Raw genomic sequence first — 10,949 nt, 5'->3', positions numbered from 1 at the left:
CATATATATATATATATATATATATATCTGATCTCACTGAGTTGTGTCCTCACTAACTTACTTGCTGTCCCTACAATAAATCTGTCTGCTTTATACAAAATAATGCACAGCAAACACATTTTAGTAACCAGATTTTACAACCATGCTATACTACTGCTTTAAAATATATCACATGACAATTTCTTCCAGAATAGAGTTATAAAATTATTTATGCTTGTCAATCAGATGAATTAAATGAGTTATAGTAATGTATATGTTTGGAACATAAGTTTTAACACAGATTATTAAGCTGCTGTTAAGTAGATTTTCAAAAACACTTGAATAAATGTTTCATTTTCTATGCCTTCTAAAATAAGACATTTACTTACTACAAGAAACTGTATCATTTAAACTCATTATAACTGACATATTTTATGAATTATAACATAGATATTTAAGTAATTATATAAAATAACTCACATTTAGATGTTAAAGAGTTCATTTTCCTTCACATAGTCGCATTTGCATAATTTCTATTTCCTGGTAGAGTGACATTCCTGAATCTGTGATGTGTCAGTGTGATATCTAGGTCAAAGGTGAGACTAGCTGCTTTCAGCTTCTCTGTGATAATTCTGAGAGTTGAAGCTTTTGAAGTAGCTCATGGACACTGTACATGAGACAGCCCACATCCCAGATTGTCTCTCTTAACATTTTATGGAAACTTATTAAAAACTAGTGACAAACATTCATTTAGCAGTGTAAATGCATCTAAACATGACAAAACCTTCACAATGTATTTTACAGGTTATTACAGCCTCTATGTAAGTGAAATTAAGCCCAAAATTATTAATAAGTAATAAAACTCAATATTTTTGTCCCAACTCAATTTTTATGCAAATCTTATTATTTACTGTGTCTATATGATGAAAAGCATTTCTATATATTAATAAAGAAAAGAACAAGAGAGTAGAAAGTAAAAGGGTGTAAGGCAGAAATAAAAAAAATGTAAGAGAAAGCTATAAGAAGTATATACAATGAAATATTACTTACTGTTTATATTAATAGAGTTAAAAATAAAACATATTATTTACTATTATTTAGTTCTAATTATTATTAGTTAAAGCATGACAGATTATTTACAAACAAGCGTAAGCAGTATAATCAAGAAAGTATAATTAGGAATAGCATTTGAAGAACATATAAACTTTTTACAAGGAATAAATATGTTATTATTCTATTAATCATATTTTCATTACTCTTCTCTCCTGCCCTCCCCACCCTTTACCCACTACATAATCTAAATAGAATGTCATTGTTTAAACAAAGAAAAGAAGAAAAGGAGAAGAAAAAAAGATAAAGAAAAAATGTATCAAATTACTGACCTTACTTCTCCTTTTCAGAAAGAGAAACAAGTTGAATCACAGCTTGCCATTAAATCTCCAGATATTTTGACTAGTTATGAAACAAAACATTTCTTTGCACACGGAGAATAACTTTGATTAAATCTTTTCAAAATATTTGTGGCTTCTTGGAAATGCAGGAACTATATTTAAAAAGATTAATAATGAAATAAAATGATGAGAAAAAAAAACATAGAACAAATCATTTGTTTTTTAGTCTCTTCTTCTTCTCTGAAGTCTTCCACGAAGTTTCAGTTGCCAGTCTCTTTAATGAAGGACTAGCCCATTCCACTTCTTCTATTTTATCCAAAATCTTATTTTTTGATAAACAGTAAAGCAGAGTCTAAGTCATCGAAAATTTTAGGACCATCAGGAAGGAAGATTTTAAGCTTGGCAGGAAACAGAAGGTATGTTTTAAACTGTGCTTTTTTAAGCTCCCTTATTAGTGGCAGAAAAACTTTTCTTTTAGCTATTACCATGGAAGAATAGTCATTGTCAAAACGCACAGTTGTCTCATTAATCTTAACAGGAGCTTTAGCCCAAGCAGATTTAAGAACCATCTCTTTATCAAAAGATGATAGAAATCTAACTATAACTGATCTAGGATAGTTTTTGTTAGAGTTAGTATTAGCTATAGATCTATGTGCTCTTCGATACCAAAAGAGAATGCTTCTGGTAAGTCTAAAGTTTTAGAGAGCCATGTTGTTAAAAAGAAGTAATATTGTTACCTTCAATATTTTCTGGCAGTCCAAAAATCCTAATGTTATTGCGCCTAGATCTATTTTCCAGGTCATCCAGCTTTGTTTGTAAATGTGTATTTTGTTTCAGCAGAAACTCAATGTTGATTTCCTCTTCTTGTATTCTATTTTCCATGTCATTCACAGCTTCTTCTATGCCTGTCATCTGGATCTTCTGTTGTTGCAGGTCTATATGTAACAAGTCTATTTGTTTTGTAGTTTTTTCTATGAAGGTGTCTATTTTAGTATCCATTTTATCCATCTTAGCAGTAAGTTGCTGGATTATTATTATCAGAGACTGAAGTTCTTTCTTGATGCTGGAGTCTTGAGAATTTGTCTTACTGGAACTCATTTCAGACTGATAAACTGACAGGAAAATTTCCAAAGTGATTTCTGACAGGAATATTGTTAAGATTTCCTTTCTTTTTTTAGATATAGTTCAAGAACTATATAAAACAAACATATTTAGAAAGAAAATTACTTCAAAAATTAATTTTTTAAGTAATTAATTCCTGTCAGTGTAATGAAATTGGTGGAGCTGAAGAAATCTGCTGCTATCCTGTGTTCATCCTTGGCCACGCCCACCTTGCTGTACTATGTTTGAATGTTTCTGTTAGCCCATGAACTGTGTATGCTTAAAACGTCAGAGATTATGTCACTGTACATGTCAGTCTTGCGTATTTTCTAATGAATTCACTACTTGTATCTTTCATGTATAAATGTAATATATAGTCTATGACTATGGTTGGAGCTTTTCTCCCTGGGCCTCTGCTAAAAATGGACATATATCCAGTTGGACTAGCCCAGTCAACAAATGTAAAAATAAATAAATATTATTTTCATAAAGATCTTATAATAATTATTATTCAATACTCTTGGGCTCCGGTCTTCAGTCTTCCTTCCTCCATATGAATTTAAGTATTACACTACATAGTTCTTTATACATAAAACCTTCATTGAACTATTCATTCAAAATCTTTAAAAATATTTTTTTGCCAATCCCTTAAATTTTTATACAGTTCATAACCTATTCCATCCAGTGCTGCAGCCAAATTTATATTAAAAAAAAAAAAAAGCCCAAAATGGGAGTAAACAAACACGGCTCTCTTGATAATAAATAAAAGACAAAATTTTTATTCGGGTGCAAACTAGTGAGCACTTTCGTGTCTCCTGGCACTTCTTCAGACAACATGAACACTGCAAAAATCTCAATAAAAAGGGTTGCCTCACCTACATTATTTCACAACAACCAATCATTTATTTTCAGCAATTAAAATTCACCTGCTGACAATTGTTAACAAATGTAATGTGAAGTCAAAGGCTTCACATATCAGCTAGCTTAAAAAATCCTTACATACAAAATAGAAAGTCTGAAACTACACATAAAAAGTAAAATAAAATTAAAAGATTAATTCTCACAGTTGTAATACTAGAAAGTTGATGTCAGTAGTTTTATATGTGAGAAAGTAAAAATTGTATGACTGGTGTTTGCTGTAGTCACCTCTCTGTATGGTTATATAGTTGTTGATAGTAGTGAAAGTGAGAATTAATGTTTTAATTTTACTTTATTTTATTTTTTATGTGTAGTTTCAAACTTTCTATTTTGTATGTAAGGATTTTTTAAGCTAGTTGATATGTGAAACCTTTGACTTCACATTACATTTGTTGACAATTGTCAGCAGGTGAATTTTAATTGCTGAAAATATATGATTGGTTACTGTGAAATAATGTGGGTGAGGCAACCCTTTTTATTGAGATTTTTGCAGTGTTTGTATTGTCTGAAGAAGTGCCAGGAGGCACGAAAGCGCTCACTAGTTTGTACCCGAATAAAGTTTTGTCTTTTATTTATTATCAAGAGAGCCGTGGTTGTTTATTCCCATTTTGGACTTTTGTTATTGCCTTTTGCTTTTTTGGGAGAGCTTCATCTCCAGCTGCTTTTGGATTTCTGTTTTGCAAATTTATATTTACTTCTCCTAAAACTTTATTTAGCTCATTTAAAGAAATCTCCTTTTCCAACTCTTTATTTTCTTTTTCTCTCAACTATTCTACTTTCTGTGTTTTTTCACTGCCTTCTATTTCTTTAAACATTTCTTGTACATATTGTACTACATTATGTATACTCTTTTCCTGAGTTCTTTCTACTTCTCCTTTTACATTTTTATTTATCTCATCACACTACCATCTTTCTTTACTAATCTAAGTAACGTAATACTTATTCTGCTTTTCCTTGTAAAAAATATATTTACTTATATAACAATCAGTGTAGCTTTTTCCTGATTTATTTTGTATAGTTCTTTTTCTTTGTCAAAGTACTTCCTGTCGTTATTTTCTAAGTCTTTCAATGCATCATTATGTTTTTTTATATTTTTCTTTCTCTGCTGTTCACACATATTGCCACTGTAAAAAACATTTTTTTATATTTTGCCTTAAATATCATCCACCATTGAGAGCAACTTTTATAAAATGCTCCCGTAGCAATATGATCTTTCCATAACTATATTACTAATCTCTTTCCTTCTTCATCCCATTTTTTCTCATTTGTCATTTTTATTCCTTTGCCTGTTTTACACATTCCTTGTCTTCCTTTATCTCTAGCCATATTACAAGATGATGAGAAAATCCTGTTTCAAATACCTCTTCTTTTCCTATATCCGAACCTCTGATAACTATAAAATAATCTATGTCAGTTCTATACCACATTAGTAAGTCCATGAATTTGTCCCAAAGTAACTTAGCACGTATTATAACTTCTAACATTTTTCTCATACTATTTCTTTTCTTTTTACGCTTGCTTCTTAAATCACAGTTTAAATCTCCTGTTATTATAATATTCATATTTGTCACTACATAGTCTAAAATCTGATGAAATAAGCTGTCACTTTCATTGCAATTAGTATAAGCATATAATGTTATAATTCTATATACTTGTTCTTTCCATTTTAAATCTACAATGGTTAATCTTCCCATTTTTGCTAAAGTTGCATCTAATATCTTTACTGTATTTCTACACAATATGGCTATTCCAGAACATCTCTTATTTCCCAAATTCCAGACCATCTTTCCTTCCCATAGTTTCTCTGTTTTGTAATCTTTCTTCATTTGTTAAAAATCTTGTGTCTTTTAATATAATTACATATACAGCATATGTATTACACCATTCCAAAATTCCTATTCGTCTTACTATATTCTTAATACTATTTACATTTACAAAAAGCACTGTAAAATTTTCATTTTTCATTTGATTCGTAGTTTCATAAGTTCATAGCTAATTACTAGGCTAGCTTTCTTAATAGGCCATTCTAAGCCTATCTAATTTCCTTCCCAAAGGTGAGAATCAAACAATGTACCTTGTGTCTGACAGTCAAACACATTAACTATTATGCCAACTCCCTATCGTTAGCTGTATATATTCTTTCATCCATTTCCTTTCTTTTTTTCTTTTGTACTTGTCTCTCTAAATTTTCTTTTTCTGCCTTTTGCCCTTTTACCAATTGAATTCTTTTTTTTTTCTTTTACTACCTCTCAATTTATATTTTCTTCATCACTTATTTCAAAACCCTTTTCTATGTCCTCTTTATTATTTTTTTCTCATGTAATGTTTCACCCATTTCTGCTACTTCTAAAATGTCTTTTCTGTATTCATATAGTTCCCTTTCTCTTTTTTCTTTTTCTATCTATCCATAAAGGTCCAATTTTGTTACATGTATAACATTTCAGTTCACATTTTTTGTTTCTTGTCTCATTTCATAACAAATATAGGGTCTATATTATATCCTCGAACGCTTAAAAAAGCGAACGCTGATTGATCAAACTTATTTTCGCGAAACTGCAAAATATCGAAGCAGCAGAAACTCAAATTTTTTCCTAGGGAAAGAATTTGGTTGTCCGTTTCTGTTGCTTCAGTATTTTCAGTGTTATGGTGGAAAGTTAATGGTCGGATTCAGGTAAGTGTGCGATTGTGTGGATGTGAGTGTTAGGGTGATTTAGGTGAGTTAGGGTTAGGGCTCAGGTTAGGTGTGTGCGATTGAGTGGACATGAGGGTTAGGGTGGATTTAAGTGAGTTAGGGTTAGGGAGCGAGTGAGGTGAGTGTGCAATAGTGACGGACCTTAGGGTTAGGGTTAAGGTAAGTGGGTAGTTAGTGGTGTGTGCATAGTTTAGTGTAGGGTTAGGTATCAGATTTTAGGTGTATGTGTGTGGATTTCTGTTTGTTTGGTGTGCTTGTGTTGTGTGTATGTGTTTTGAATCAGACATTTTTTTTCCCTGGGAAAAAAATCGCTGATCTGACGGGTCGAGATTGTAAGCTTTCGCTTAAATTAGGTCGATCAATCAGCATTCGCTTTTTTAAGCATTTGATGATGTAATATAGACCCCAAATATAATATATTCTTTTGTTACAGTTACTCATCAAATGTCCTTCTTTTCTGCAAAAAAAAAGTTTTGGGTTGTCCCCAGTGTTTTATGACACTCCTATACCCTTGCACATTTATCATGCTTGGTATATGTAAATGTTTTTCTCTTTCTATTTCTAACATAATATTACAATCCCGGCCATCAGTCCATAAACCCTTTTTGTTATAAACTTTTGCAATGTCCAGTATTTCTTTAGATGAAGTTTTCAAATGTCCTTTCAAAGTCTCTCTTTCTATCTTTGTTCAAAATAGTACATGAATATTCTTTTTTCCCCGTTAAATGCTTTTATCACATAAAGGTTCCATGGGTTACACTCCTTCTTTTTAATATTCTCCAAGAAAATGTTCCATTGGGAAAAAAAAAACAGTCTCAAATATAATGTCATAAAATGTCTCTTTGTTAATAAGAATAAATGCTCTCACCTCATGTGTCTTTACACCTAAAGAAGCCATTAAATCATCCCACACTTTTTTTGTCTTCTTTACTTTGAATCCTTACCACATACTTCTGTTTTTCATTTTCTTCTGCCTTCTTTTCTGCTAGTCCAATTTTGCTTTCTTATACTTTCTCTGCATATGATTTCTTTTCCATCTCACCACTGTTCTTCAGGATTGTCTCTGCATCTTCCTTTTGTATTTTCTCCATAATGTCCCTTATCTTCTTCACTTTCTTCACGTAAATCATCCTGCAACTCTTCTAACTGGAGGGTTGCAATTATACATCCAACATTTGCTGACTCATCTTCATCAAACAGATTTCTTTGGAACATTTCCTCAGAATCCTGCACACTTTCCCCAGTCTCAGTATTTGCTTTCTCCACCATTTCTTTCACCACTCCATCATCTCTTTCTCTCTCCATCTGCCTCCCAGTTTCTCTGGCCTTCCTCTCCAGCTGGAATGGAAAGAGGAAGTGCTCTTCCAAAATGGGTCCCACTCACAACAATAAAGAGTAGGGGTCCTTTATTGATAATCACCACATATACATTATTTACATAATATATATTATTTACATTATTTATATAGTATATATTAGCTGTTGGCCGAAGAAACGTTAAGATGTTATGAATGCCAGTTTGGTCCCCATGTTGCAGTGTCTATGCTTGCTGGTTCTATATGTGGAGTGTCTTTGTGCTGCTGATCAATTTATGTGTCAGACCTGTGTCTTAGAAGCTCTTGAGGCACAAGGAGAGATTTATTCAGTGTCTCAGCATACAAAGGCTTAATTACTTTTTCCAGGGGAGTGGCATACGTGTGGGAGGTTGGTGTAGGTGCTGATAACTTTTTGGGTATTAACAGTATATTTTGATAAGACCGCCTTCTGCGTTTAGTAGGTATCTACAGCTTAAATGTAGATTCAGTGTGTGTTAGAAGTAAGTGGCTGCCAGTAATCTTGAGGTTGTTTCTGCCTTGCCTCGGACTGCCTAGTATTTATAACTGGCAATAGATGGTTCCAGAACTGCATATACAGTTGGCAAACTGTAGTGTAATAACTAAGCTATAACTTTTTATATATTCTAGCCTTTAATAGCTTGTCTAATAGAAAAATAGTAATAAGGTAAGGTTTTTCATAAGCTAATTATATACCTAGTAGAGAAATTGTGAATAAATTAGGTTTATAAAGAGTTATCTATTTTATTCTGGAGCCAGCTTGTAGCAACAAGGAAGTTGTCTGTGCTGACAAGGCTTGATGACAGAAAGGCATTATGATGGGGGGGGGGCACATCTTGATGCAACATATTGCTGATCTGTGCAACTACAAGGCAGAGGTTTCAGCTGGTGTAGCAAGATATCCCACACTAGGCTCTCACAAAGATTGAGCAACCATGCAATTGCAAGTTGGAGTCATGGTTTAATGCATGGAAGGTACTTGATGGACCACAGAGGCTATATTCAAAGTTTAAAACCAATGATTTGTGACTATGAAGTGCACTGTGCCCTACCATTGTATATTATGTAGCCCATTCCATTTAGTGCACTGTGCCCTACCATTGTATATTATGTAGCCCCTTCCATTTTTAACTCGGCTATGGACTATCTACTATTTTATTATTTTGTAGCATGTATGTAAAAGTTCAATTTTTATTAATGAACTAGGTGCATAACATATTTCAAGGAGTGAATTTCACACCCTTCACACTGCAGAGTTTCTGCTTGGTTTGTTTTTGACCCAGTATAGGTTGCATACTGGGTTTTCTGAGACTTCGAGGGATACCACAGACTTTTCTTTTTGGAAAACTAAGAAATAGCATTCAACATTGCTCTGATCTTTTCCTTGAGGGGGGTCTCACATTCAGACCTCAATGACATTGCAAGCACATGAGTAAATATATTCACTGCAAACTTCACCCCTAAACCCATATTCAGCCATCATTCATTCTGGAATCCCTTACACCCTGCATCATCCCTAATTCTAACACTTCCTCCATGTGTCCTGACAACAGACCTGGGTGCTTAATAAATAGCTTCAGACATGCTCTTGCTGAAGTCCTCCTTAAATTGTTTAAACTAAATTTAGCCTCAAGTTATATTCCCAAATCCTGGTGTACTGTTGTGGTGATGCCTCTGTACAACAGTGGCCCTACCACAAACACTGGAAATTATAGACTAATTAGCCTTATGAGTCTGAGCTGTAAAGCTATGGAGCATATCAAAATTGTTCTTATTAATTATGATATCAAGAATGTCATTAGGCTTAACCCACAACAATTTGGCTTCATCAGGAAGAGATCATGCCTGCTAAATCTTGTTAATTTCTTTAAGAGGGTCTCTCAATCTGTTGACAGTGGTCATGTTGTTCCTACAGCTTATCTAGATCTGGCCACTTAGACAAATGCATACCTCATGCTGAAGTCTAAGGTAATTATCTGCCTTAAACATAGACACGCCTGTAATAAGATGGATAGCCATTTGACTAAAAGACAGAACCCACATAATTCATGTAACAGGAACCTCTTCAAATAGTACTTGGTAACCGGTTCAGAGGAGTCCTTCAGATGTCTTTACTGAGTTCTCTCCCAGCATCTACTTCTTAACCATGGTCTGCGGTTAACCATATTTACAGGCAATTATAAACTTGGTGTGACAGTCAATACCCCTAGTGGTGTCTGTATCCTTCAGAAAGAGCTTAACCTAGTGCATAGATAATGGCTTTAAATTGAATGCTAAAAAAATGTAATATTGTTTCTTTCAGAAAACAACAATTATCCACAACATACCGTATGTATAATACCTCCTTGCTAAACAAAAAGGTCGTCAAGGATCTGGGAACTTGGGTTGATAGCTCCTTATTCTTTGATCATCATGTGGCAATTGTAATCAGGAAATCATTCTATGTAACACAACTAATATTCAAAGATATTTCATCTAGATTCAGAGATTTTATGGTTCCCTTGTATTTATCACTAGTCAGACCCACTGAGCAGCCAAGTGCTCCGGATTGTGCAGACTGCTTCGCATTTAACATCATCTTAGCCCACTGTTACGCAGTGAACAGTGCTGGCTCTGCTTTTCCATTTTTGATTGGCTCGCATAACGCAATTACTGCCAATCAAGTCAATGCTCCTAAGTAAAGGAAGCTACTTGAGGAGAATTCAGCCATTCGCTGTTCTGCTACTAGTTTCCATGCAACTGCAATACCTTCAAAAAAGGTATTGCAGGCCACAGAAAGTAAGAGTGATTATTGTTGTGAAGGCAGAACACTGAAGGATGCATACATGCTTTGTACCGTACAAAAATCTAAGCACCGTCCTTGTTAGTATAGATGCTGTGAAACCAAAGGCCAGAACCGAGACTAGATCCCATTATTCCCACCCAAATCTACTAGGCTACGCTGACAACAATGCATATCTTTTTAATAAAACTATATTTAGTGTCATTAACATCCGCGGTGGTGCAGCAGTAGCATTGTTGCCTCACAGCAAGAGGTTCTCCCGTTCGATTCTCGGCTGGAGTGCGGGGAGTCCCTTCTCTGTGGAGTCTGCATGTCCTCCCCGCAGTTGGTTGGGCGTTCGAAAGACATGCGTAAATAGGTGTGCCTTCGTTGAAGGTTGAATGTCGAGCTGGCACCTCGGCGTTCGTGAAAATCTACTGCCAATCATTAGCGGACCGGAGTTCCGCTGTGGCGACCCCTAAAGCCGAAAGACAAGAACAACATTTAGCATCATTAACAATTTTATAAGAAAATCTTTATCGTGATCATGTGGCTGTCTACATTACACTGCACACAAATATTTAACACTTTACCGCAAAACGTGCACCCCCTTAACTGAGGGCACTTGTACTATACCAACATAAACATCCAGTTTACCATGGCAGACTGAGTGGTGGTCAGTACTATTTTGCTACCCCTGTACTGCTGTGCCATATACTATCAAGAAACACTCTTACTGTTGCTGGAGCTATAACTTTGGATTTTTTTGTTCC

The sequence above is a fragment of the Protopterus annectens genome, chromosome 7.part1 (assembly GCF_019279795.1).
Source record: "Protopterus annectens isolate FY-2018-M chromosome 7.part1, PAN1.0, whole genome shotgun sequence".
NCBI lineage: Eukaryota > Metazoa > Chordata > Ceratodontiformes > Protopteridae > Protopterus > Protopterus annectens.
This window is presented reverse-complemented; position numbering follows the sequence as displayed.